The 26,052-nt window shown below is 42.9% G+C and overlaps 1 long non-coding RNA gene across 1 annotated transcript in view; it reads left to right on the top strand.

Annotated features, from left to right (window-relative positions):
* Positions 1 to 10,549: 10,549 nt before the first annotated feature.
* The window catches only part of LOC140732797 (uncharacterized), a 39,741-nt gene continuing 24,238 nt past the window's right edge, over positions 10,550 to 26,052 (top strand). The window contains exons 1-2 of the long non-coding RNA XR_012100139.1: positions 10,550 to 10,733; positions 11,415 to 12,019. This is a non-coding gene — a long non-coding RNA (uncharacterized lncRNA). The remainder of the gene's footprint in view (positions 10,734 to 11,414; positions 12,020 to 26,052) is intronic.

A 26,052-nucleotide genomic window follows, 5' to 3' on the forward strand; every position in this document is an offset into this window, starting at 1 on the left:
AGCAGGCAATTGTATAGTAAAGCAGGTTGGTTTTGCTGAGTTATTGCCCACCAGTTGTAGGAGGGTGGGCAGAATTTTCTGCCTCTGGTTGTGTTGAATCTTTGGATATTTCAATCCTAGACTCTGTTTGGGGGATATCAAACAGGAATAGACCCTTCAGCCCATGATGTGGTATGAAACTAATGAATCGATGGTAACGAAACGAATCCCTTTTGTTTAAACAGTGTCCATAACACTCCATTCTCTGCTCATTTGTAAGCTTATCTAGGAAACATAGAAACAAAGAAAACCTACAGCACAGTACAGGCCCTTCAGCCCACAAAGTTGTGCTGAACATGTCCCTACCTTAGAAATTACTAGGCTTACCCATAGCCCTCTATTTTTCTAAGCTCCATTTACCTATCCAAAAGTCTCACCATTCTCTGAGTAAACAATTACCCCTGACATCTCCTCTATACCTACTCCCCAGCACCTTAAACCTGTGTCCTCTTGTGGCAATCATTTCAGCCCTGGGGAAAAGCCTCTGACTATCCACATGATCAATGCCTCTCATCATCTTATACACCTCTATCAGGTCACCTCTCATTCTCCGTCGCTCCAAGGAGAAAAGGCCGAGTTCACTCAACCTATTCTCATAAGGCATGCTCCCCAATCCAGGCAACATCCTTGTAAATCTCCTCTGCACCCTTTCTATGGTTTCCACATCCTTCCTGTAGAGAGGCAACCAGAAGTGAGCACAGTACTCCAAGTGAGTTTTGTGAACCACCTCTATTGTACCTGTCTCCATCAGCAGGCACTCCCTGTTCTACATGTAGGAAGCTGTCCCTGCACATCTCCTCTGAACCTACCCCTATCACCTTAAATGCATGATATCTGGTATCTTGTGGCTAATACCCCTTTATCCAGACAGCATCCTGGTGAACCTCTTTTGCACCCTCTCCAAAGCCTCATCTTCCATATAATGGGGCAACCAGACTGAATATGCACTGGATCCCAACAACCTTCTTGTTCCCCTGTGAGAGCAGAACTCGGGTAAGCCTGTAGTAAAGGCAGACTTGTTAGAGTAGGTGTAAATCAGTCAAGACCTGTTGACAGTTCCTATGCAGGTCGGAGTTAATTTTCTGGATGGGAGGTGGTTACAGGGTGAGGGAGGGTGGTGTAGAAATGATCAGAATTGCAGAGAGTGCTGGAGAGAGAACTGGTACGGTTAGGGTGTGAAGTTCTTCAACCTGCTCTGATTTCCCACAGGGCATACTCTTGGTGAGAACTCACCAACAAACAACATGAAATGTAACAGGGAATTCTCCTCAGTGCATCAAAGAATGAAGCAAAATGTGAAGAAATCTGTTGATTTGTTCTGTATGGTGTCATGTTCTCTGTAGTGAGACAGGAATAGAAGGAGCTTTGTGAAACACACACAATATGCTGGAGGAACTCAGCAGGCCAGGCAGCATCTATGGAAAAGAGTACAGTCAACGTTTCGGGCCGAGACCCTTTGGTAGGACTGGAGAAAAAAAAAGCTGAGTAGTAGATTTAAAAAGTTGGGGTAGGGGAGAGAGAAACACAAGGTGATAGGTGAAACCGGGAGCGGGAGGGATGAAGTAAAGAGCTGGGCTTCATAAGTCAGAGTATTGAGTACAGGAGTTGGGATGTTATTCTGAAGTTGAATAAGATGTTGGCGAGGCCTAGTATGGATTGTGGTGTGCAGTTCTGGTCACCTACCTACAGAAAAAATGCCAATAAGATTGAAAGAATGCGTAGAAAATTTACAAGGATGTTGCCAGTACTTGAGGATCTGAGTTATAGGGAAAGGTTGAGTCAGTTGGGACTTCATTCACTAGAACATAAAAAATTGAGGGGAGATTTGATAGAGGTATACAAAATTATGAGGGGCATAGATAGGGTAAATGCAATCAGGCTTTTCCACTTAGTCTACACTAGAGGTCATGGGTTAAGGCTGGAAGGTGAAATGTTTAAGGGGAACATGGGGGGATCTTATTCACTCAGAGGGTTGTGAGAATGTGGAATGAGCTGCTATTGCAAGTGGTGGATACTTTCCAACATTTAACAGGTATTTGGACAGATATACGGATGGGAAAGGTATGGAAGGTTATAGTTTGGGTGCAGATTGATGGAATGAGGCAGGTTAATGGTTCGGCATGGGCTAGGTGAGCCAAATGGACTCTGTCTGTGATGCACTGTTCTATGCCTCTGTGACGTTCCCACAGGCAGAGAACTGGTGATTGGAGAGAGCAGAAGGTGGGAATAAATAAGTTATTCTCAGGTTGACCGTCATTAGAGTGGTAACACAGGGGTTACTGCTGGTCCCCAGTATTCCCAGTCTGAGTGAGGGGAAGAAATGATGGACTGCAACACCCTGTCATTATAATCAGTGAAGTTATTTATTCACCTCTAGAGTACTAGAGTCGAACCACAGGGAAACAGGCCCCCCAAGTCATCATATTTGCCTGTGTACAGCTATATGAACCTTTCCTTTCCATGTAGCTGGGAGAGTGTCTTTTCAATGCACCTGTCTGAACCAGGCTCTCTGGCGGCTCATTCTGTGAACTGACTATCCTCTGGCTGCTAAACGTGCCCTTCAGTTTACATGCTGCTCAGGCAGCAGGCGGGTGTAGCGGTGTAGAGTGTAAATAAGCAGCTGGGCCGCAAAGGACTGTTACTATGTTGTACCTCTAAATAAAATTAAATAAGTATTTAAAATTTTCCATCTCACCTTAAAACAGTGCCTTCTAGTTTTTTATTTTGCAGCCCAGGGAAACAGTCTGTGCACATTCATTCCAACTGCACCCTTCATTTTATGCAACTCTATTACAAATGTTTGTAGATCATTCCTCATTTTCCTTTGTATATTCCAATGAGGAAAGTCCTCACCTGCCCAACCTCTCCTTTAACTCAGGTTATTGAGTCTGTTAGTATCTTTCTAATTTTCCTTTGCGCTCTCTTTCCTCACACTATATTCCAAATGCTGTTTTGCACGGCTAGACGTAAAGTGCTAACTCCTATTCTCTATGCCCTGAGTGATTGAGGCCAACGTGCCAAATGCCACATCCACCACCTGTCTTCCTGTCATGTTTTCAAGCATTCATCGACTTGTACTTCTGACACAACACCCTCCAGAGCCTGACTATTCACTGTACAAGCCCTACCCTGGCCAGACTTCCCAAAATGCCACACATTGCTCTTATCCCAATTGAAAGCCATCTGCCAATCTTTGTCCTGCTTATGCAGCTGATCCAGAAGCCCCTGTAATTTACTGCCTTCGATACTGCCTATTTTAGTTTCACCCACAAAGTTACTAATTATGCATTCTACATCAACACTCAGATAATTTATGCAAATAATGAATGAAGAGTCCCTGCATCAACCGCTTATGTCACACCACTCATTCCAAGACTCCAGTGCAAGACAAAACTTTATGCCAGCATTCTCTACTTTCTATCATCAAGTCAATTATGACTGTACTGCTGTATCCAGCTCTAACTACATTGCTGATCATATTAGAGAGGTTGGCCTCATCACCAACCACGACGAGTCAGCATACAGAGAGGAGGTGGAGCAGGCTGTGGACTGGTGCGAGCACAAGTTGAGTATCAACGTGGAGAAGACTAACAATATGATTGTCGACTTCAGGAAGGAGTAGGCTGACCACTAGCTACTGCACATCTATGGGGAGAGTCAGCAGCACTGAGTTTCTTGGAGTACACATCACAGATGATCTCACCTGGTCCCTCAACACTACCTCTTTAGTCAACACCTCCACTTCCTGAGGAGATTGAGGTGAAGGAGCGTGGGTGGAAATTCAGAAACAGGAAGGGAGCAATCACTCCATTTTGCGTATTCTATAAACCCTTCAAAAACCACCGGGCCACTAATGAGTAGATAAGCAGGCAGATTTTCAAAAGATGCAAAAATAACTGGGTTGTCATCCTAGGGTGACTTCTACTTCCCTAATATTGATTGGCACCTCCTAATTGTAAAAAGTTTAGGTGGGACACAATTTTTAAATGTATCCAAAAAGATTCCTCATAAAGTATGTGAATAGGCTGACTCGAAGAAAGGCATTCGACACAGTAGGGAATAGGGGAAATGTTAGAGGTAGGTTTTTACACAGGATTGGAAGGTGACTGGATCAAGGATGGTGGTAGAAGCTGATACAATAGGAAAAGATAAAAGACTCTTAGACAGACACGTGCATGTAAGATGTGTGGTGGAGAGTATATTGATGGGCTGCATCACAATCTGGTATGAAAACATAAAGTCCTACAAAAAGTAATGGATATGGCCTAGTCAATCATGGTAAAGCTGTCCCCATCACTGAGCACATCCACATGAAGCATTATTTAAGGAAAGCAGCATCCATCGTCAGGGACACTGTAGCGGTTACTGTACTTTAAAACAAACCAAAACTGCTGAGAGACTGAAGCTAGGTCGACACTGTAAGACATGCTTCCAAGAACCAAAGTTCCAAATCGAAAAAGATAAGTTTAATCCTTTATTATGAAACCAGCAAAGACGAATGATCTTGCAGCGATAAAAAACTAACAAGAATAAATTAGAGATATAGTGATCTTAGCATTCAAATTAGCATAATTAAGCAGTCTAATTGATAATATAACTAGGTGATGCTAAGTATTATAATAGCAGTCAAATAGCGATATTAGCAATCTAGTTAGGGACTCTAAACGTAATTAGTGGTCAATAAAAAATATCATTCCCCAGCTGCCTCTAACTAAACAACTAACTAAGATAAAGTGTGAACACATAACTATACCCATTTGCTTCTACCACACCCCAACCCACACAACAGATTTCCATAGTAAACATGCCACAAAATACCATACAGACAGAAAATAGATACATGGTTCCTACAGACCCCCACCACCCACGTCATGCTCTCTCCTCACTGCTCCCATCAGGAAGAAGGTACAGAAACCTCAGGACCCACACCACCAGGTTCAGGAACAGTTATTACTCCCTCAACCATCAGACTGTTGAACCTAAAGGGATAGAACATAGAACATCAAAATCTATAGCATATTACAGGCCCTTTGGCCTACAATGCTGTACCATCTATGTAACCTACTCTAGAAACTACCTAGAATTTCCCTGCTGCATAGCCTCTATTTTCCTAAGCTCCATGTACCTATCTAAGAGTCTCTTAAAAGACCCTATTGTATCCGCCTCTACCACCATCACTGGCAGTGCATTCCATGCACTCACCACTCTCTGTGAAAAATTCTGAAATCTCCCTTGCACCTACCTCTAAACACCTTAAAACTATGCCCCCTTATGTTAGCCATTTCAGTCCTGGGAAAAAGCCTCTGACTATCCACACGATCAATGCCTCTCATCATCTTATACACCTCTATCAGGTCTCCTCTTATCCTCTGTCACTCCAAGGAGAAAAGGTCAAGCTCACTCAACCTATTCTCATAAGGCATGCTCCTCAATTCAGGCAACATCCTTGTAAATCTCCTCTGCACCCTTTCTATAGTATCCACATCCTTCCTGTAGTGAGGTCACCAGAAATGCACACAGTACTCCAAGTGAGGTCTGAGCAAAGTCTCGTATCGCTTTAACATTACCTCATGGCTCTTGAACTTAATCCCATGGCTGATGAAGGCCATCACACCATGGCCTTTTTAACAACACTGTCAACCTGCACAGCAGCTTTGAGTGTCCCATGGACATGGACTCCAAGATCTCGCTGATCCTCCGCACTGCCAAGGGTCATTAATATTATCATCTGTCTTCAAATTTGACCTACTGAAATGAATCACTTCACATTTATCTGGGCTGAATTCTATCTGCCACTTCTCAGCCCAATCTATGTCCCGCTATAACCTCTGGCAACTCTCCAGACTGTCCACAACACCCCCAACTTTTGTGTTATCAGCAAGCTTACTAACCCACCCTTCTACTTCCTCATTCAGCTCAGTTATAAAGATCACAAAGAGGAGGGGTCCCTGTGGAACACCACTGGTCACCGACCTCCATGCAGAATCCGAATCATCTACAACCGCCCTTTGCCTTCTGTGGGCAAACCAATTCTGGATCCACCAAGCAAGGTCTCCTTGGATCCCATGCCTCATTATTTTCTGAATGACTTTACTCAACTTTACTTGCCCCATCATTGAAATTTTCCAATAACTTAATGATTCACTTTCATCTCAGATTCTCAAAATTTATTGCTTATTTAGTTATTATTATTATTATTATTATTTCTTTCTATACTTGCATAGTTTGTTGTCTTTTGTACACCAGTTGAATGCCCAAGTTGGTGTGGTCTTTCAATGATTCTATTATGGTTATTATTGTATTATAGATTGAGAAGAAAATGAATTTCAGGGTTGTATATGATGACATTTGTGTACTTTGATAATAAATTTACATTGAACTTTGAATGCACGGTGGAGAGCATTCTGAATGGTTGCCTCACTGGTGGAATGGAGGGGCCAAGGCACAGTGCCAGAAATAGCTGCAGAGGGTTGTAAACTCAGCCGTCATCCTCACCATCGAGGACATCTTCAAAAGTGTTAGTGCTTCTTGGGGGGGGTTTAAACTAAATTTGCAGGGGGCGGGGATCCAGAATGTGAGAGAGGATAGCGAGAGGAAGAATAAAGGACAGGTGGGGACTACACGGTTCTGGAATATTAAGTGTGTAGTAGAGAAAGGTGAGGCAGATCAAGTGATAAGGAGGACACATGTACAGAGGGATGGTCTGACGGAACATGGAGTTAAATGTATTGAAAGAATAAGTAAATTTAGGAAGGACAACAAAATTCTAGGGGCGTATAGCCCGATGGGAGTTCGGGGAGCTGGGTCAAGCACAATAGGCAGCGATTCAAACAGAGAGAGGAGAAATGGGCTAAAAATTCTATATCTGAATGCACGAAGTGTCAGAAATAAGGCGGATGAGCTTGAAGCTCAGGTGAGAATGGGTAACTATGATGATGTTGGGATAACGGAGACATGGCTGCAGGGAGATCAGACCTGGGAAATGAATGTACAAGGGTATACGTGCTATCGTAAGGACAGAAATGTGGGCAGAGGGGGTGGGGTGGCCCTGTTGGTGAGGAATGAGATTCAGTCCTTTGCAAGGGGGGACATAGGGTCAGGAGAAGTAGAGTCTGTGTGGATAGAACTGAGGAACAGTAAGGGCAAAAGGACCCAAATGGGTGTTGTCTACAGGCCACCAAACAGTAGCATGGATATTGGGTGCAAGTTGAATAGGGAGTTAACATTGGCATGTGGCAAAGGTAATGTCGCAGTAGTTATGGGGGATTTCAACATGCAGGTGAACTGGGAGAATCAGGTTGGTGCTGGACCACAGGATAGGGAGTTTGTAGAGTGCCTACGGGATGCATTCTTGGAACAGCTTGTACGAGAGCTGACCAGGGACAAGACTATTCTGGATTTAGTGTTATGTAATGAACAGGATTTGATAAGTGATCTTGCAGTAAAGGAGCCATTAGGAGGTAGTGATCATAATATGATAAGTTTTTATCTGCAATTTGAGAAGGATAAGGGCAGCTCGGAGGTGTCAGTTGAACAGGGGAAACTATGGAGCCATGAGGGAGGAGCTAGCCAAAGTTGACTGGACGGATAGCCTAGCAGAAAAGACAGTGGAACAGCAATGGCAGGTATTCTTGGGAATAATGCACAAGGTGCAAAATCAGTTCATCCCCCGGAGAAGGAAGGATTCAAAGGGGGGAAGGGGCCACAGTGGTTGACAAAGGAAGTCGGAGATTGCATAGCATTAAAAAAAAGGAAGTATGACAGAGCTAAGGTGAGTGGGAGGACAGATGATTGGGAAGTTTTTAAGGAACAACAGAACTTAACTAAAAAGGCAATACGGGGAGAAAAAATGAGGTACGAACGCAAGCTAGCCAGGAATATAAAGGAAGGTAGCAAAAGCTTTTTTAGGTATGTGAAGAGAAAGAAGATAGTTCAGAACAATGTTGGGCCCTTGAAGAATGAATTGGGTGAAATTGTTCTGGGAAACAGAGAAATGGCAGAAGAATTTAATGAGTACTTTAGATCTGTTTTCACTAAGGAAGACACAAGCAATCTCCCAGATGTATGGATGGGCCAAGGACATAGGGTAACAGAGGAAATGAAACAGATTGACATTAGGGAGGAAACGGTGATGAGTAGACTGATGGGACTGAAGGCTGACAAATCCCCAGGTCCAGATGGTCTGCATCCTAGGGTACTAAAGGAGGTGGCCCTGGAAATTGCGGATGCATTGGTAATCATTTTCCAATGTTCCTTAGATTCAGGATCGGTTCCTGAGGATTGGAGAATGGCTAATGTTATCCCACTTTTTAAGAAAGGAGGGAGGGAGAAAACAGAGAACTATCGACCTGTCAGCCTGACATCGGTGGTGGGGAAGATGCTAGAGTCCATTATTAAGGATGAAATAGTGGCATATCTAGATAGCAGTGATAGGATTGGGCCAAGCCAGCATGGATTTACCAAGGGTAAATCATGCTTGACTAATCTATTGGAGTTTTTCGAGGATGTAACCAGGAAGTTAGACGGGGGAGATCCAGTGGATGTAGTGTACCTCGATTTTCAGAAAGCGTTTGATAAGGTCCCACATAGGAGATTGGTGGGTAAAATCAAAGCTCAGGGCATCGGGGGGAAGACATTGACATGGATAGAAAACTGGTTGGCAGATAGAAAGCAAAGGGTAGCAGTGAATGGGTGTTTCTCGGAATGGCATGTGGTGACTAGTGGGGTGCCACAGGGCTCAGTATTGGACCACAACTGTTTACAATTTACGTCAACGATTTAGATGAAGGCATTGAGAATAACATCAGCAAATATGCTGATGATACTAAGCTGGGTGGAAGTGTGACATGTGATGAGGATGTTAGGAGAATTCAGGGTGACTTGGATAGGCTGGGTGAGTGGGCAGATACTTGGCAGATGACGTTTAATGTGAATAAGTGTGAGGTTATCCACTTTGGGAGTAAGAACAGGAAGGCAGATTACTATCTGAACGGTGTAGAGTTAGGTAAGGGAGAAATACAAAGAGATCGAGGAGTCCTTGTTCATCAGTCACTGAAGGTGAATAAGCAAGTGCAGCAGGCAGTGAAGAAGGCTAATAGAATGTTGGCCTTTATTACAAAGGGAATTGAGTACAAGAGCAAGGAAATCCTCTTGCATTTGTACAGAGCCCTGGTGAGACCACACCTGGAGTATTGTGTACAGTTTTGGTCTCCAGGGTTAAGGAAGGACATCCTGGCTGTAGTGCAAGTGCAGCGTAGATTCACGAGGTTAATTCCTGGGATGTCTGGACTGTCTTACACAGAGAGGTTAGAGAGACTGGGCTTGTACACGCTGGAATTAAGGAGATTGAGAGGGGATCTGATTGAAACATGTAAGATTATTAAGGGATTGGACAAGATAGAGGCAGGAAGTATGTTCCAGATGCTGGGAGAGTCCAGTACCAGAGGGCATGGTTTGAGAATAAGGGGTAGGTCATTTAGGACAGAGTTAAGGAAAAACTTCTTCTCCCAGAGAGTTGTGGGGGTCTGGAATGCACTGCCTCGGAAGGCAGTGGAGGCCAATTCTCTGGATGCTTTCAAGAAGGAGCTAGATAGGTATCTTATGGATAGGGGAATCAAGGGATATAGGGACAAGGCAGGAACCGGGTATTGATAGTAGATGATCAGCCATGATCTCAAAATGGTGGTGCAGGCTCAAAGGGCCAAATGGTCTACTTCTGCACCTATTGTCTATTGTTTAAAAGGCCATGCCTCAAAAAAGTAGCATCCATCACTATGGACTCCCATCACCCGGGACATGCCCTATTCTCATTGCTACCAGTAAGGAGGAGATTCAGGAGCCTGAAGACACACACCCAACAGTTTCGTCCCCTCCATCATCAGATTTTTGAATGGACAGTGAACCCAGGTACACTACCTCACTATTTCTGCTCTCCTTGCACAAATCATTTCATTTCATTTTTTATAAATATACTTCTTATTGTCTTATAGATTTGTTTTATTATGTATTACAATATACTGCTGCCACAAAACACTGAATTTCATGATAAATGAAATGAGAGATTTTAAACCTGATTCTGATTTGTTGCTGCAGGGGTAGTGAGTGTGTTGCAAACAAATTTCCAGAGTTCTGTTTGGATGTTGCTGCAATGGTATAATAAAGTGACCTGCAAGGAAATTTCAGAGGGTGTCCAAAAACTGTTGGGTCTGGAATCACATATGGAATGGACCGGGTGGAGGCAGGGTATGCCCTCCCCTGAGGAATGTGACTGAACCCGACTGGTTTTAACTCACTTGTTTCCTGGTCACTGTTGTCATGGTGATTGGTGGTTTGTTTGCCAAATTCTGGAACTAGAATTGAACTTACATTTCAATGGCAGTGATTTCACATGGGCATCAGAGTGGTAACCGTGACGACAGTGAAATGATTGGTGTGAGTTGGTGAGAACCGGTGGAGGAGGAAGGAGCAATTTGGTTCAAGTCAGCAACAAATTGTGAAGCAGAGTGAGGCAGAGGTGATGGTGGTCAAGAGCTGGGCTCACTCTCTGTGTGTAGTCACCTGACTTACAGAACTCATTTCCTCCGTACATGGCAGAAGTGAAGCCGCAAGCAGTTGTGTGAGGCAGAGCGAGAGAGGGTGAAGAGAAAAAGCGACGAGGCTACCAGAGAAAGAGGAAGAAGTGAGAAAATGAGGGAGTAAGTATAGAAATAGCATTGTGAAAATGACTGAATGTGTGCAGTTAAAGGAGAGGGGGTGAGAATGAGTGGGGAGAAAGGAGAGAGGTGATGAGAGTAAGCAGAGAGGAGCAGTGAATGGATGAGAGTAGACAGAGAGCAGCAAAGAAGCGTGGGTGACTCGGAAAAAAGAAGGAAATGAGAGCCCAGCCCAAGTGGGATGAACACGAACTTGGCAAGGCGTGTGCTTAGAGGACAATAGAGATGTTGAGATTTAACAGGAGAAGAGGAGGTTTGACCATAAGGCAGCTGTAGGAATGCTGAGAAGCAGAGTAGTTCTGGATGGGCAAAGCGTCTGATGGCAGCAGTGAACAGGGACAGTGGAGGGAAAATGGTTACGTTAAAGCTAATGGCTCTTTACCTGAATGTACTGTACAAACCATTTCTACACATGAATTGCTGGCATGTGGGTGGAGTAAATGGGCTCATGTAAATAAGGGAGTGGGATGGGGGTGAGGGTGTAAGGAAGCAACTGCAAACCCCAGGGTTGTTGGTGGGGTGGCAGCTGATATTACAGGGGTGGCATTGAGGCAGGAGTACAGGGAGGATAGAACTCAAGAGGTCAGTAGTAAGTTGAATCAGTCCCTTCACACACTCCTGGGGTCAGGCACAGTGTGAATTCTCTCTCTTGTCCCAATGTAGGAAACACCAGGGTTGGTTCAAAGATCCATCCATCAATCTCTCAAGCACCAAGAACCAAGCCGTGCCTTTTGCAAGAACTGCCTTTCGGTGAGTCCTCCATGAACACAAATCCTCGTCAGATGTAAGAGCAGGAAGAAGCCATTCAGCCCCTTGACTCAGACTATTCCTCTTCCCCAGTGATTCAGTCTCTACTCTCTGTGATTCTTCAGACCCTTCCAACTATAACCCTACCCCCTTCAATCATCCAAAGAATTAATTCCTCTCCATATGGGAACCCCTCACCTCTCGACTGTTTCACTTGCCTTTGCTGCACACCTATCTGAGATCTGCGTTGATCCATTTTAATACCAGGCAGTTCCTGGCACAGGGACGACCAACAAAGATCTTCCAATTGACAACTTAGAACATCAGATATGCAAAGTATGGAAAATTCTAGTCTACAGGACAACAGAGGGAGATTTCCGTCTTGGCAGGATGAGCCCATTGGAGTTGAATTTTCCAAAGATTCACCACTGTCTGAGGCTGGAAATTTCAACCCCTCTCCTTCAACTGGTTGCATTGCACTGCACCGTCGCTGCAAAAGGAAAGCCAATATCATGACTTCCGTGAGTGAAGATAAACCTGATTCTGATATTGGTCTCTATTGTGGACTGAGAGTAGGGGAGGGTGGCAGGGAGAGGGGAATCAAGGCTGGGAGAAAGTGAGGGAGCTGGGAGGGAGTGGGAGGCATCAGAGGGACATTATGTAATGATCAATAAACATTGTTTGGAGTCAAATGAATTTGCCTGGTGTCTCACCAGAATTGGACATGTCTGCACATCTGCCACATGCCCTGTACCCAGACACTCCTTCTCTGCCACCTCTCTCATGTCCCTTCCTGCTTGACACCCCTCCCATGGTGCTCCACCCTCGCCATTCCCAACGTCCTTTGCTCCCACCAAATTTACAAACTTGCTCTCTGCCCTTTAAAATTATTCTCTGATGGAGAATGTTTAAAGTTCTCCATCAGTGAATAACTCCCATAAACCAGACATGAGCCTCCTCAGTCACTATGGGGTTTCTGCCCCTGGTCTGACAGCTCTATAGAAAAGGGTGAAATTCCCCAATGCTCTGGGAAGAGAAGCTGCACACTTTGCTCCACAAAGAGACTCCAGAGGCCAGAGTTCGACCTGCTTGGCTGCTTTTTGCTTGAGGGTGACTGCAATCTTAATATTATCAACCTCCACACCTCTCTCTATCTCCTCCCCTGCTGCAACATTCCCTCTAATTTATTTTACAGCTGTGGAGACCAACCATTGCTCTGAATTTTTACATGGCCTGAAAACTACCTGGCATTTTTGTTTTGTAATATGCATACTATGAATGTCTAGAATGAAAATGAAAAAGCAGGCTTTTGATTTTATTTATTAATTGAAGGATATAATGAAATACAGTACGACAAAAAATCCTTCCGTTTCATAATCTTTTTCTTGCCTGTCTTTATTACAAATCCATTGTCTATAAACACTGTCCAGATTAATTTGATATCCAAATGAAAGATACAGCTTAATCTTCATTAGATCATCCAAATGTTTCACTTCTAGTCTGTTTCTGTATTTACACTTGGAGTGAATTCATAAGACTGAATCCACATCTGCAGTCAGCACTAGAAGCTTGAAATGTTCCAATGATATCAACAAGAATTGACAGTTCTTCACATTCTTTGTTTCTAAGCATGGAGTTCAACATATCAGCGAATGTCTTAATTGAACCAGTCTTAAGTTTCTCAGAAGTGACATATTTGAATCACAGTTTTGCTGCGATATTTTTGAGGCAACGCTTTGATTGTGGGTTGTAATAGTAGCAGAGTGAGGAAGTTCCAGCAACACAGCCACAAAGACTATGTGTGCTGGACCATTTCAGTTACTGTGTGGCCGCAGCTTAGAGGGAAGAGTGAGGGGAGGTGGGCGGATGCAAATGCAATTTTTACATTCATTTTGAGAGGACTAGAATACAAAAACATGGATGTAATGCTGGGGCTTTATCAGGCACTGGTCAGACCACATTGTACTGGGCCTGGTGTTTGGTAATGAACTTGACCGGGTGACTGACATTTCAGTGGGTGAACAGTGACCACAACGACTTAATTTTTCAGATAGCTATAGACAAGAATAAGAAAGGACCTTGCCAGACAGTATTAAATTTAGGGCAGGGCAAATTATGAGAGTGTTAGGCAGAGTTAATTGGGAATAGCTGTTTATTGGCAAGTCCACATCTGATGTGTGAAGGGTGCTTAAAGACCAACTGCACAGAATACAGGGCAGGTATGTTCCAGTAAGAAGGAAGGACAGGGATGGTAAGGTAAGAGAACCGTGGATGTTGAGAGGAGTGATGAATTTAGTCAAAAAGAGAAAGGAAATATATACAAAGCTTAGAAAGCTAGAATCAAGCAGAGCTCTTGAGGATTATAACGAAGCCAGAAAAGAACTCAAGAAGGGAATTAGGGAAGTAGGGGGAACCTTGAAAGGTCTTTTGGAAAGTAGGGTTAACGAGAATCCAAAGGCATTCTATACATAGGTACATTAAGTACAAGAGGATAACAAGGCAGAGCGTAGGGCCACTCAAGGATAAAGGGGGGGGGGGTCATTTGCTTGAATGAGAAGACGTGGTTGAGGTTTTTAACATTTACTAAGGAGAGGGATGTGGAGGATAAGGAGATCAGTGCCAAGTATTAAAATGCTAGGGCATTTCAATGTAAAGGTAGTGTTGAATCTCTTAGTTAAAGAGCATTAGGCTGGACAAGTCCTCAGGGCCTAACTGGATATACCCCAATTTATTGAGCGAGACAAGGGAAGAGATTTCTGGGGCCATGACCAAGACCTTTCTCTCTAGCCACAGGCAAGGACCCAGGGGATTGATGACTAGTTCATTTCGTTCCATTATTCAAGAAGGAAGCCATGGATAACAATGGAAACTATATACCGATGAGTCTCAAGTCAGTGGCAGGGAAGTTACTGGCAAGAGTTCTAAGGCTTAATTTAAGGTTTATGAGCATTTGGAAAAGCACGGCCTAATTACGAAGAGCCAGCCACACTTCGTATGGAGCAAGTCATCTCTTATAACTTGACTGAGTTTTTTGACAAGGTGAGGAAGGTGATAGATGAATGTAGAATTGTGGATATTGTAGACATAGATTTTAGTAAGGTGCTTGGCATGGGAGGCTCATCCAGAAGATTAAAATGCATAGGATCCATGGTGAATTGGTTGTTTGGATTCAGAACTGGCTTGCCTATAGAACACAGAGGGTAGTAGTCGATGACATCAATTCTAGCGGAATCATCTTTGTGATTAGTGGAGTTCCTCTGTTGTTTGTGACATATGTAAGTGATCTCAATTAAAATGTAGATAGGTGAGTGAGTAAGTTTGCAGATGATACAAAGATTTATGGTGTTGTGGATCGCATGAAATACAACAGGATATAGATCAGTTGCAGAGAGAAGTGGCAGATGGAGTTTAGATAGATAGATAGATAGATACTTTATTCATCCCCATGGGGAAATTCAACATTTTTTCCAATGTCCCATACACTTATTGTAGCAAAACTAATTACATACAATACTTAACTCAGTAAAAATATGATATGCATCTAAAATCACCCTCTCAAAAAGCATTAATAATAGCTTTTAAAAAGTTCTTAAGTAGTTTACTTAAATACATTGAGTCCTAACCCCGGCACTTTAACATATCTTACTCCTGGCGGTTGAATTGTAAAGCCGAATGGCATTGGGGAGTATTGATCTCTTCATCCTGTCTGAGGAGCATTGCATCGATAGCAACCTGTCGCTGAAACTGCTTCTCTGTCTCTGGATGGTGCTATGTAGAGGATGTTCAGGGTTTTCCATAATTGACCGTAGCCTACTCAGCGCCCTTCACTCTGCTACCGATGTTATACTCTCCAGTACTTTGCCCACGACAGAGCCCGCCTTCCTTACCAGCTTATTAAGACGTGAGGCGTCCCTCTTCTTAATGCTGCCTCCCCAACACGCCACCACAAAGAAGAGGGCGCTCTCCACAACCTATAGAACATCTTCAGCATCTCACTACAAACATTGAATGACGCCAACCTTCTAAGGAAGTACAGTTGACTCTGTGCCTTCCTGCACAAGGCATCTGTGTTGGCAGTCCAGTCTAGCTTCTCGTCTAACTGTACTCCCAGATACTTGTAGGTCTTAACCTGCTCCACACATTCTCCATTAATGATCACTGGCTCCATATGAGGCCTAGATCTCCTAAAGTCCACCACCATCTCCTTGGTCTTGGTGATATTGAGACGCAGGTAGTTTGAGTTGCACCATTTCACAAAGTCCTGAGTATAACTCAGCCAAATGTGAAGCATTGCACCTTGGTAGGACAAATGCAAAGAGGCAGTATAACAGTGGTGATGAACAGAGGGAACTTGGAGTCCAAGTTCATAGCTCCCTGAAAGTGGCTATACAGGTTGATAGGGTGAGTTTTTTTAAAAATAAAATATTTATTTATTTATTTATTAAATTTTAGAAATTACAAAGAATAAATGTGATGATAAAATAGTAAGAAAAATAATATTAACCCTCCCCCCTCCCCTTAACCCTCCCCCCCTTAACCTTTATCTAAAGAAAGAAAAAAAGGAAAGAAGAGAAAGATTACCTGGATATCGGAGGATCCCCACATGCTCCATGGAGTTCAAAATAATTTTGATATTTATTTTTACTTTCCCCAATTACTTTATAATTTTATCTTCAAAGGACCTATGTATTTAATCCTATCTTTTGTAAGTATGGGAACCAAATTTTCAAAAATATATCATATTCATTTCTTAGATTATACGTAATTTTTTCAAGTGGAATACAACTATGTATTTCATTATTCCAATGATCCATAGTTAAATATAAATCAGATTTCCAAGTAACTGCGATAACTTTTTTGGCTACTGCCAATGCAATTTTTATAAATTTTTTCTGATACTTATTCAATTTAAGTTTCGGTATTGTCCCTTCAATGTCTCCTAATAAATATAATAGTGGACTATGTGGGAGTTGTACTCCAGTAATTTGTTCCAATAAAAGTCTTAAATTTATCCAAAATGGTTGAATTTTAAAACAAGACCAAGTAGAATGTAAAAAAGTACCAATTTCTTGATTACATCGAAAACATTGGTCAGACATATTTGAATTTAATCTATTTATTTTCTGTGGTATTATATATAATTGATGTAAAAAATTATATTGTATTAATCTAAGTTGAACATTTATTGTATTTCTCATACTATCAGAACATAATCTTGACCAGTTTTTCCCATCAATTTTAACATTCAAATCAGATTCCCATTTTTGTCTTGATTTATGAATTCCTGATTTAGTTGTCTGTTTTTGAATCAAATTATACATACAAGATGTAAATTTTTTAATTTTTCCTTTCTGAATTAATATTTCTATTTCACTAGGTTTTGGTATCAACATTGTTTGACCCAGCTTTTCTCGTAAATAGGCTTTTAATTGAAAATAACAGAAAAGAGTATTATATGATATTTTATATTTATTTTTTAATTGATCAAACGACATTAATATACCTCCTTCAAAATAATCACCTATATATTTAATCCCCTTTTGGAACCAATTATGTAAAAGTTTATTATCCATTGTAAAAGGAATAAGCCTATTTTGAATTAAAGTTCTTTTTGCTAATAAAGATTTCTTTATCTCATCGTCCATATTTACCTTATTCCATAAATCAATCAAGTGTCTTAATATAGGAGATTCTTTTTTTTTTCCGTATCCATTTGGATTCCCATTTATATATAAAATCTTCTGGTATGTTTTTTCCTATCTTATCTAATTCTATTCTAATCCATGCTGGTTTTTCTTCATCAAAAAAAGACGCAATAGATCTAAGTTGATTTGCTTTATAATAATTCTTAAAATTTGGAAGTTGTAACCCTCCTAAATCAAATTTACATGTCAATTTGACAACCACCAATAGGGTGGTTAAAAAGGCTTATGGCATGCTTGCCTTTATTAGTTGAGACACTGGGGTCAAATTTCAAGAAATTATGTTGCAGCTTTATAAACCTCTAGTTGGGCTGCATCTGAAGTATTGCATACAGTTCTGGTCACTACATTATAGGAAGGATGTTGAGGCTTTGGAGAGGGAGTGGAAGAGGTTTCCCAGGACGTTGCCTGGATTAGAGGGCAAGGACTATGACAAGAGGTTGGACAAACTTGGTTTGTTTTCTCTACAGCGGCAGAAGCTGAGGGGAGATGTGATCAAGGTTTGTAAAATTATGAGAGGCATAGATAGAGCAGAAAGACATTATTGTTTTCCCAGGGTTGAAATATCTAATACTAGAAGGCAGGCACTTAATGTGAGAGGGGATAATTTCAAAGGAGATGTGAGGGGCAAATTGTTTATACACAGAGTGGTTGGTGCCTGAAATGTGTTGCCTGGGATGGTGGTAAAGGTAGAAACATCAAAGACTTTTAAGAGGTGTTTAGATTGACAAATGAAAGTGAGAAAAATGGAAGGATATGGATAGGATGTGGGCAGAAAAGATTAGTTTTGTTAGCCATTTGATTAGTAATTTAATTGGCTCAGTACAACATTGTGGGCTGAAGGGCCTGTTCCTGTTCTACAGTATGTTCCATGTTCCAAACCCTGGCTCTCTGTGTCTCTCTCTTCAACTGGATCCTTGACTTCCTCATCAGGAGACCACAATCAGTGCAGATCAGAAATAACATCTCTTCCTCACTGACAATCAACACTGGCGCACCTCAAGGATTTGTGCTTAGTCTCGCTCTGCTACCTCTTTACTTGTTACTGTGTGGCTAGGCATAGCTTGAAGACCATCTACAAATTTGCTGAATTGTTGGCAAAATCTCAAATGGTGACAAGGAGATGCACAGGAGTGAGATAGGTCGGCTGGTTGAGTGGTAACATAACAGCTACTTTGCATCAATGTCTGTAAGACCATCGAATTGATTGTGGACTTCAGGAAGGGCAAGTCGTAAAAACACACTCCAGTCCTCAGTGAGGGATCAGCAGTGGAAAGGGTGAGCAGTTTCAAGTTCCTGGGTGTCAACATCACTGAAGATCTATCCTGGGACCAATGTACTGATGCAATTACAAAGAATTACAGTGATTATATTTCAATAACAGCTTGAAGAGATTTGCTATTTTTAAATTTCAAAGTAAATTTATTATCTAAGTACATATATAATCACCATTTACCTTGTGGCTTACTCAGTAAATCCAAGAAACAAAATAGAATCATTGAAAAACTAAACCCAACAGGACAGACAGACAACCAATGTGCAAAAGACAACAAATTGTGCAAATACAAAGATTTTTAAAAAAGCAATAAATATTGAGAACATGAGATGAAAAAGTCCTTGAAATTGAGTCCATATGCTGTTGGAACATTTCAGTGATGGGATTTGTGAAGTCGAGTGAAGTTATCCCCATTAGTTCAAGAGCCTGATGGTTGAGGGGTAATAACTGTTCCTGAACCTGGTCGTGTGGGTCCTGAGGCTCCTGTACCTGCTGCCTGATGGCAGCAAGGAGAGAAAAGCATGTCCTGGATGGTGGAGGTCCTTGATGAAGGATTCTGCTTTTCTGCAACAGTGCTCCAAGTAGATGCACTCATGATGGAATGGGCTGTATCCACTAATTTTTGAAGGATTTCCCATTCATGGGTATTGATGTTTGCATACCAGGCCATCATGCAATCAGTCAATATACTCTCCGCCACACATCTATAGAAGTTCATCAAAGTTTTAAATGACATGCCAAATATTTGCAAATTTCTAAGGAAATAGAGGTGCTTCCTTTTCTACATACCCCCTTTGCAATTTTTGCTCATTTCTTTCTCAATTCCTGCTAAAACATTGTTTACATTTACATAATTTATTATTATATTGTAATTTGCCCTTTACTGTGCCTATTGTCTTGTTTATTAATTATTGTACTGTCTTGAACTGTTTTGTGCACTTTATGTAGTCATGTGTAGGTCTGAAGTCTAATGTAGTTTTGTGTTGTTTCATGTAGCACCATGGTCCTGGAGGAACGTTGTTTCGTTTTTACTGTATACTGTACCAGCAATTATGGTTGAAATGACAATAAAAGTGACTTGACTTGATAATGGCACTTGCGTGCTGAGCTCAGGACAGATTCTGGCAAATTTCTTTAGATTACTATGGAAAGCATTTTAACTGGTTGCATCACCGTCAGGAGGAGCCGCTGCACAGGATTGGAAAAAGCTGCAACGGATTACAAACTCAACCAGCTCCATCTTGAACACTAGTCTCCCCAGCATCATGAACACCTTCAAAAGGCAATGCTTCAAAGAAGCAGCATCCATTATTAAATACCCCATCAGCCTGGACATGCCCTTCTCTCATTGCTACCATCAGGAAGGATGTACAGGAGGCACACTCAACAGTTTTGGCACAGCCTCTTACTTCTTCTCTGCTATCAGATTTCTGAATGGACAATGAACCAATGAACAGTAACTCTCTCTCTTTTTCACTCTCTTCTTGCACTACTTACTTAATTATATGTATGTATTTTCTCATTGTCATTTAGTTTCTTTATATGCATTGCATTGTACTGCTGCAATACAATAAATTTACTCCTTGCATTGATATATATATATATATATACTGCTCAGAACATTAGTCCCATCCTGTGATCCCTAACTTTGTATGCAGGCTTAACATCTTCCTCCACAACTACTACACTATCTGTTCTGGTGCTCTGATTCCCATACCCCTGCAATTCTAGTTTAAACTCCACCCACTGTGCAGCACCAGCAAACCTTTCTGGTAGAATTTTAATCCCCCTCCAGTTCAGGTGAAAACCATTCCTTCTGTACAAGTCCCACCCACCTTCCCTGAAAGAGAGTCCAGTGATCCAAAAATCCGAAGCCCTCCATCCTGCACCATCTCCTTAGCCATGTGATAAACTGCATGATGTTATCTATTTCTGCCTGAGTTTACAGCAGTCATTAATAAGGAATGGCCTTTTATGGGCTCTTCCTATTTCTGGCCTCACTAGCACATGGGATGTCATCTCGGCAGTCCTGAGATGACATCCCTGGAGGTCCTGTCTTTTAATATAGCACCCAACTCCCTGAAGTCATCTTGCAGGACCACGTCACCCTTCCTACCCATGTCATTGGTGCTGGCGTGGACCACAATCTCTAGCTTCTCCCACTTGGGAAAGCTCTGGACTCAATCTGACATGTCCCTGACACAGGCACGCAGAAAGCAACAAACCATCGGGGAATCTCGTTCCCATACACAGAACCTCCTTTCTGTTCCCCTTATTATTGAATCCCTTATCATTACAACTCGCTTCACCTCCCTCCATTCCCTTCTAAGCCACAGAGCCAGACTCAGTGCCAGAGACTTGACAGCTGTGGCTTTGCCCTGCTAGGTAATCCTCCCCTCACCAACAGTAGAAGGGAATAGTCACAGGCATACTCTGCTCTGGCTGCCTACCTCCTTACCTCCTCCTGCTGGTTACCCAGTTACCTGTGTCCTGTCTATCAATCCTTCAACCTCACAAATGCTCCGGAGTTCATCCCGTTCCATCTCAGTCTGTAAGGAGCTGCAGCCGAATGCTTGTGTAGTCATCAGGGGCACTGGAGTTTTCCCTGCTTCCTACATCCCGCAAGAGTAGCATTCCACTAGCCTGCCGGCCATCCCCACTGCTCTAGATGTGCAATAAGAAGGAAAGAATAAATAACAAAAAAAATCTATCTATAGCCTACAGCTCTCCTTGCCGAAGCCTTGATTGTTTATTTTAAAGGGGAGATTAGTGATCCCAAGTGTTGTGGAGTGTGGGGGAGGGATGGAAAGCTTGGGAACAGGAGCATGTGTGTATTGAAATGTTTCCTGTGATAGGGTTAGGGACTCTTAGACACTTGAATGTGTAGAGAATGTAGGGACATGGACATCATGATGCAGAAGCAATTAGTTTAGTTAGGCATTTAATGACTAATGATTTCATTGTAGTTTGAAGGGCTTCTTCCTTTGCTGAACTATGTTCTATGCTGTGTGAACCTTCCTCCTGTCTCTCTGCCTCATCCTTCTCCCATCACTCACCATCTCTCTTGCTCTCACTCTATCCCGCGCTCTCGCCCTTCTTTCCCTCTCACTCCCAAACTCTCACCCACGATTATTACAATTATTTCTTTTTGTATTTGCATAGTTAGTTGTCTTTTGCACACTGGTTGAATGCCCAAGTTGGCGTGGTCTTTCATTAATTCTATTATGGCTATTCTATTATGGATTTATTGGATATGTCTGCAAGAAAATGAATCTCAGGTTGTATATGATGACATATATGTACTTTGATGATACATTTACTATGAAGTTTTGAATAATGAACAGTCTATGAGTTGGGTAGGAAGCTGAAAAGTAGGACCTCCAGGGTAGTAATCTCAGGATTGCTCCCTGTACCACATGCTATTGAGCACAAGAAAAGCATGATCAGGCATACTAATGCATGGCTGAGAGACTGGTGTAGGGGGTAGGGCTTCGGGTTCCTGGATCATTGGGGCCTCTTCTGGGGGAGGTACAACCTGTACAAAAAGGACGGGTTACATCTGAACCCAAAGGGGTCCAGAATCCTAGTAGGGAAGCTAATTAGAGCTGTTAGGGTTCAAACTAATTTGGCAGGGGGATGGGAACCGGAGTGATAGGGCTGAGGAAGGGGAAAACAGAAATAAATCAAAGATAGCGTGCAACAGAAATAATAGAAAGGACAGGTGGGAGATGAGGCTGAATCACAGCCAGTGAGATGATTTACAGGGCAATAGAGGTGTAGTGCAGTTAAAAATGAAAGCAACAAATACTGGACTGAAGGTGTTATATTTGAATGCACGCAGCATAAGAAATAAAATAGACGATCTTGAAATTCAGCTACAAATTGACAAGTATGACGTTGTGGCCATCTCTGAAACTTGGCTTAAGGATGGCAGCTATGGGGAGCTGAACGTCCAAGGGTATGTGATGTATCGGAAAGATAGGTTAGTAGGCAGGGGGGTGGTGTGGCCCTGTGTACAAGAAATAATATTAAATCATCAGAAAGGGATGACATAGGATCGGAAGGTGTAGAGTCTCTACGGGTTGAGTTAAGAAATGGCAAGGGTAAAAGGACCCTAATGGCAGTTGTATACAGGCCTCCAAACAGCAGCAGGATGTGGATTACAAATTACAGCAGGAGATAGAAAAGGCATGTCAGAAGGGCAATGCCATGATAATCATTGAGGATTTTAACATGAAAGTAGATTGGGAAAACCAGGCCAGTACTGGACCTCAAGAGAGAGAATTTGTAGACTGTCTAAGGAATGGCTTTTTTAGAACAACTTGTTGTTGAGCCCACTAGGGGATCGGCTGTGCTGGATTGGGTGTTGTGCAATGATCTGGAGGTGTTAAGAGAGCTTACGGTGAAGGAACCCTTAGGGAACAGTGATCACAATATGATCGAGTTGACTTTGAAATTTGAAAACTAAATTCCAATGCATCAGTATTTCAGTGGAATAAAGGAAATTAGAATGGCATGAGAGGGGAACTGGCCAAAGTTGACTGGAAAGAGACACTAGCAGGAAGGACAGCAGAGCAGCAATGGCTGGAGTTTCTGCGAAAAATTAAAGAAGTGCAAGACAGATGTGATCCAAATAAGAAGAAATTTTCGAATGGAAGGACACTAACATGGCTGACGAGTGAAGTCAGAGCCAAAGTAAAAGCAAAAGAGAGGGCTTACAAGGAGAAACATTCCGAATATTAAAAGACCTGAGCAGATTAGACATGGCAAAGTTATTTCCCATGGTGGGGAGTCTAGGATGAGAGGGCACGACTTCAGGATTGAAGGATGTCCATTTCGAACAGAGATGCAGAGGGTGGTAAATCTGTAGAATTTGTTGCCATGTGCAGCTGTGGAGGCCAAGTCAGTGGGTGCATTTAAGGCAGAGATAGATAAGTTTTTCATCAGCCAGGATATCAAAAGGTATGGGGAGAAGGCAGGGGAGTGGGGTTAACTGGAAGAATTGGATCAGCCCATGATTGGATGGCAGAGCAGACTCAATAGGCCGAATGGGCTACTTCTGCTCCTATTCTTTATGGTCTTATGGCACGATATCTAGTATTAGCCCATTCTACTGTAAGGAGGGAAGATTCCAGATGTCTACTCAATACTTCTCATAATCTTATACATTTCTCCTAGGTCTCCCCACAGCCTTCATTGCTCCAGAGCAAACAACCCAAGTTGTCCAACTTCTTGTGGACTGTACCCCTTTTGTCCAGACAGCGTCCTGGTGAATATCTTCTGCACCCTCTCCAAAGCCTCCCCTTGCATATACTGATGTAACCAGGCTGAATGTAATGCTCCAGATGTGCCCTAAGCAAAATTTTATACATGTGCCCGTAACTTCTTGACTCTTGAACTCAGAGACACGACTAATAAAGGCAAGCATCCCATGTGCCTTTTTTACCACCCTCAACCTGTGCACCAACCTTCAGGGAGCTCTGCACTTGGATCCCAACAACCTTCTTGTTCCCCTGTGAGAGCAGAACTCGGGTAAGCCTGTAGTAAAGGCAGACTTGTTTAGACTAGCTGCAAATCAGTGTGTTGCCTTCTCTGGAGATGGGGGGGGGTGTGGGGTTGGGGGATGGAGTTAATTTTCTGGATGGTTGGTAATTATGGGATAGGGAGAAGAAATTATTGGAATTGCAGAGAATGCAGGAGAGGGGACGGTTTGACGGTATTGGGTTTACTGTCTGCCAAGTTCTGAGCTCTTAAACGCTATCTGATACAGCTTCGGGTACTCTTACTTAAGAGTCAAGGTTCGAAGATTTGAAGCACCTTCTTTATCAAAGAATGTATAATTTGTACACCTTGAAATTTGACTGCTTACAGGCAGCCACAAGGCAAGAAACCCGAATAACCCAGTTTAAAAAAAAGACCAAAAACCATTGTGCAGAGAAAGCGAGAGAGAGAGGGAAAAAAGAGAACATGCAAACAGGATCCCGGACCAGCCTGAGTCCCAGATCCTCTCCCGGAGCAGCTGGGGTAGGCCCAGTGCCTCAATCCCCACACAGTGGGGCAGAAACACAGAGCAGCTGGATCAGTTCACGATCTCGGCGTCGTGGTGAAAGGAATAAACATTCAGGGGAGAGCGAGTAAAATCAGCCCAACTCTTGCCGCCACACTCGATATTTGGGCTTCCAATCTATCTGGGCCAGCGATTGGGTAGTGCCACGCTTCAGGAGCGGAATCCAAACTGCCTGACACACTTGGGTCACGCAACCTGAAGCCGTTCTTGATCTCACCAAGTTGGCTTAGCATTTGGAACAATCCAATGTCATACCCGGGTTAGGTGGGTGGCATTGAAAGTCTTCCGCATCGACTCCCCTTCAAATTGCTCACTCCATCTCCGGCAGCAATATGATCTCTGTCTCTGTCTGCAGCTTGAACACGTTGTGCCTCACAGTACCCCAGCATGATTCATCCCCCAAACCAGCCTCACCTCTGCCTGCCTTCTCACTGTCCGCGGCAATAGTTCACCACAATTTGCTTCAGAAAGATGTTTACAAGAGGCTGAGCAAAGAATATTGGATGGAAGTTTAACTTAATTAGATACTACTCCTTGATCCCTGGGAGAGTCAGCTGCTGTGTTAAAAAGCTGAGCTCGGCAAAAAGCATCCCACTGCCCCCACTTCCCTGGACAGTGAAAATCCATCACTACAGGCTAGATCAGTGGAGTGAAATTCTCACTCACGCTCTTAAACAGGGTTTAGTCTTCGTGGAGAACCCACACAAAAAAAAGAGCAACATGAGGAGTAACACAGAATGTTCCTCAGTATGGACTGAGTGGTGAGGTATTCGTCGTCTTCTTGGTTCATCTGCTCCATGTGCTGTCATTTTCACCACAGTGGGACAGGAATAGAGGAGCTTCTCTCTGTGTCTGACCCAGGAAGTCTGTGACTGGATGATGCAGAGGGAAATCACTCTGTGTCTGACCAGGGGGATATGATGGGATGGTGTAGAGAGAGAGCTTCACTCTGTGTCTGACCCAGTGTGTGTGACGGGATGGTGTAGAGAGAGATTCACTCTGTGTCTGACCCTGTGTGTGTGTCGGGATGGTGTAGAGAGAGATTCACTCTGTGTCTGACCCTGTGTGTGTGTCAGGATGGTGTAGAGAGAGCTTCACTCTGTGTCTGACCCAGTGTGTGTGATGGGATGGTGTAGAGAGAGCTTCACTCTGTGTCTGACCCAGTGTGTGTGATGGGATGGTGTAGAGAGAGATTCACTCTGTGTCTGACCCAGTGTGTGTGACGGAATGATGTAGAGAGAGCTTCACTCTGTGTCTGACCCAGTGTGTGTGACAGGATAGTGTAGAGAGAGAGATTCACTGTGTGTCTGACCCAGTGTGTGTGACGGGATGATGCAGAGAGAGCTTCACTCTGTGTCTGACCCAGTGTGTGTGACAGGATGGTGTAGAGAGAGAGATTCACTGTGTGTCTGACCCAGTGTGTGTGACGGGATGATGCAGAGAGAGATTCACTCTGTGTCTGACCCAGTGTGTGTGATGGGATGGTGTAGAGAGAGATTCACTCTGTGT

The sequence above is a fragment of the Hemitrygon akajei genome, chromosome 9 (genome assembly GCF_048418815.1).
Source record: "Hemitrygon akajei chromosome 9, sHemAka1.3, whole genome shotgun sequence".
Taxonomy (NCBI): Eukaryota; Metazoa; Chordata; class Chondrichthyes; order Myliobatiformes; family Dasyatidae; genus Hemitrygon; species Hemitrygon akajei.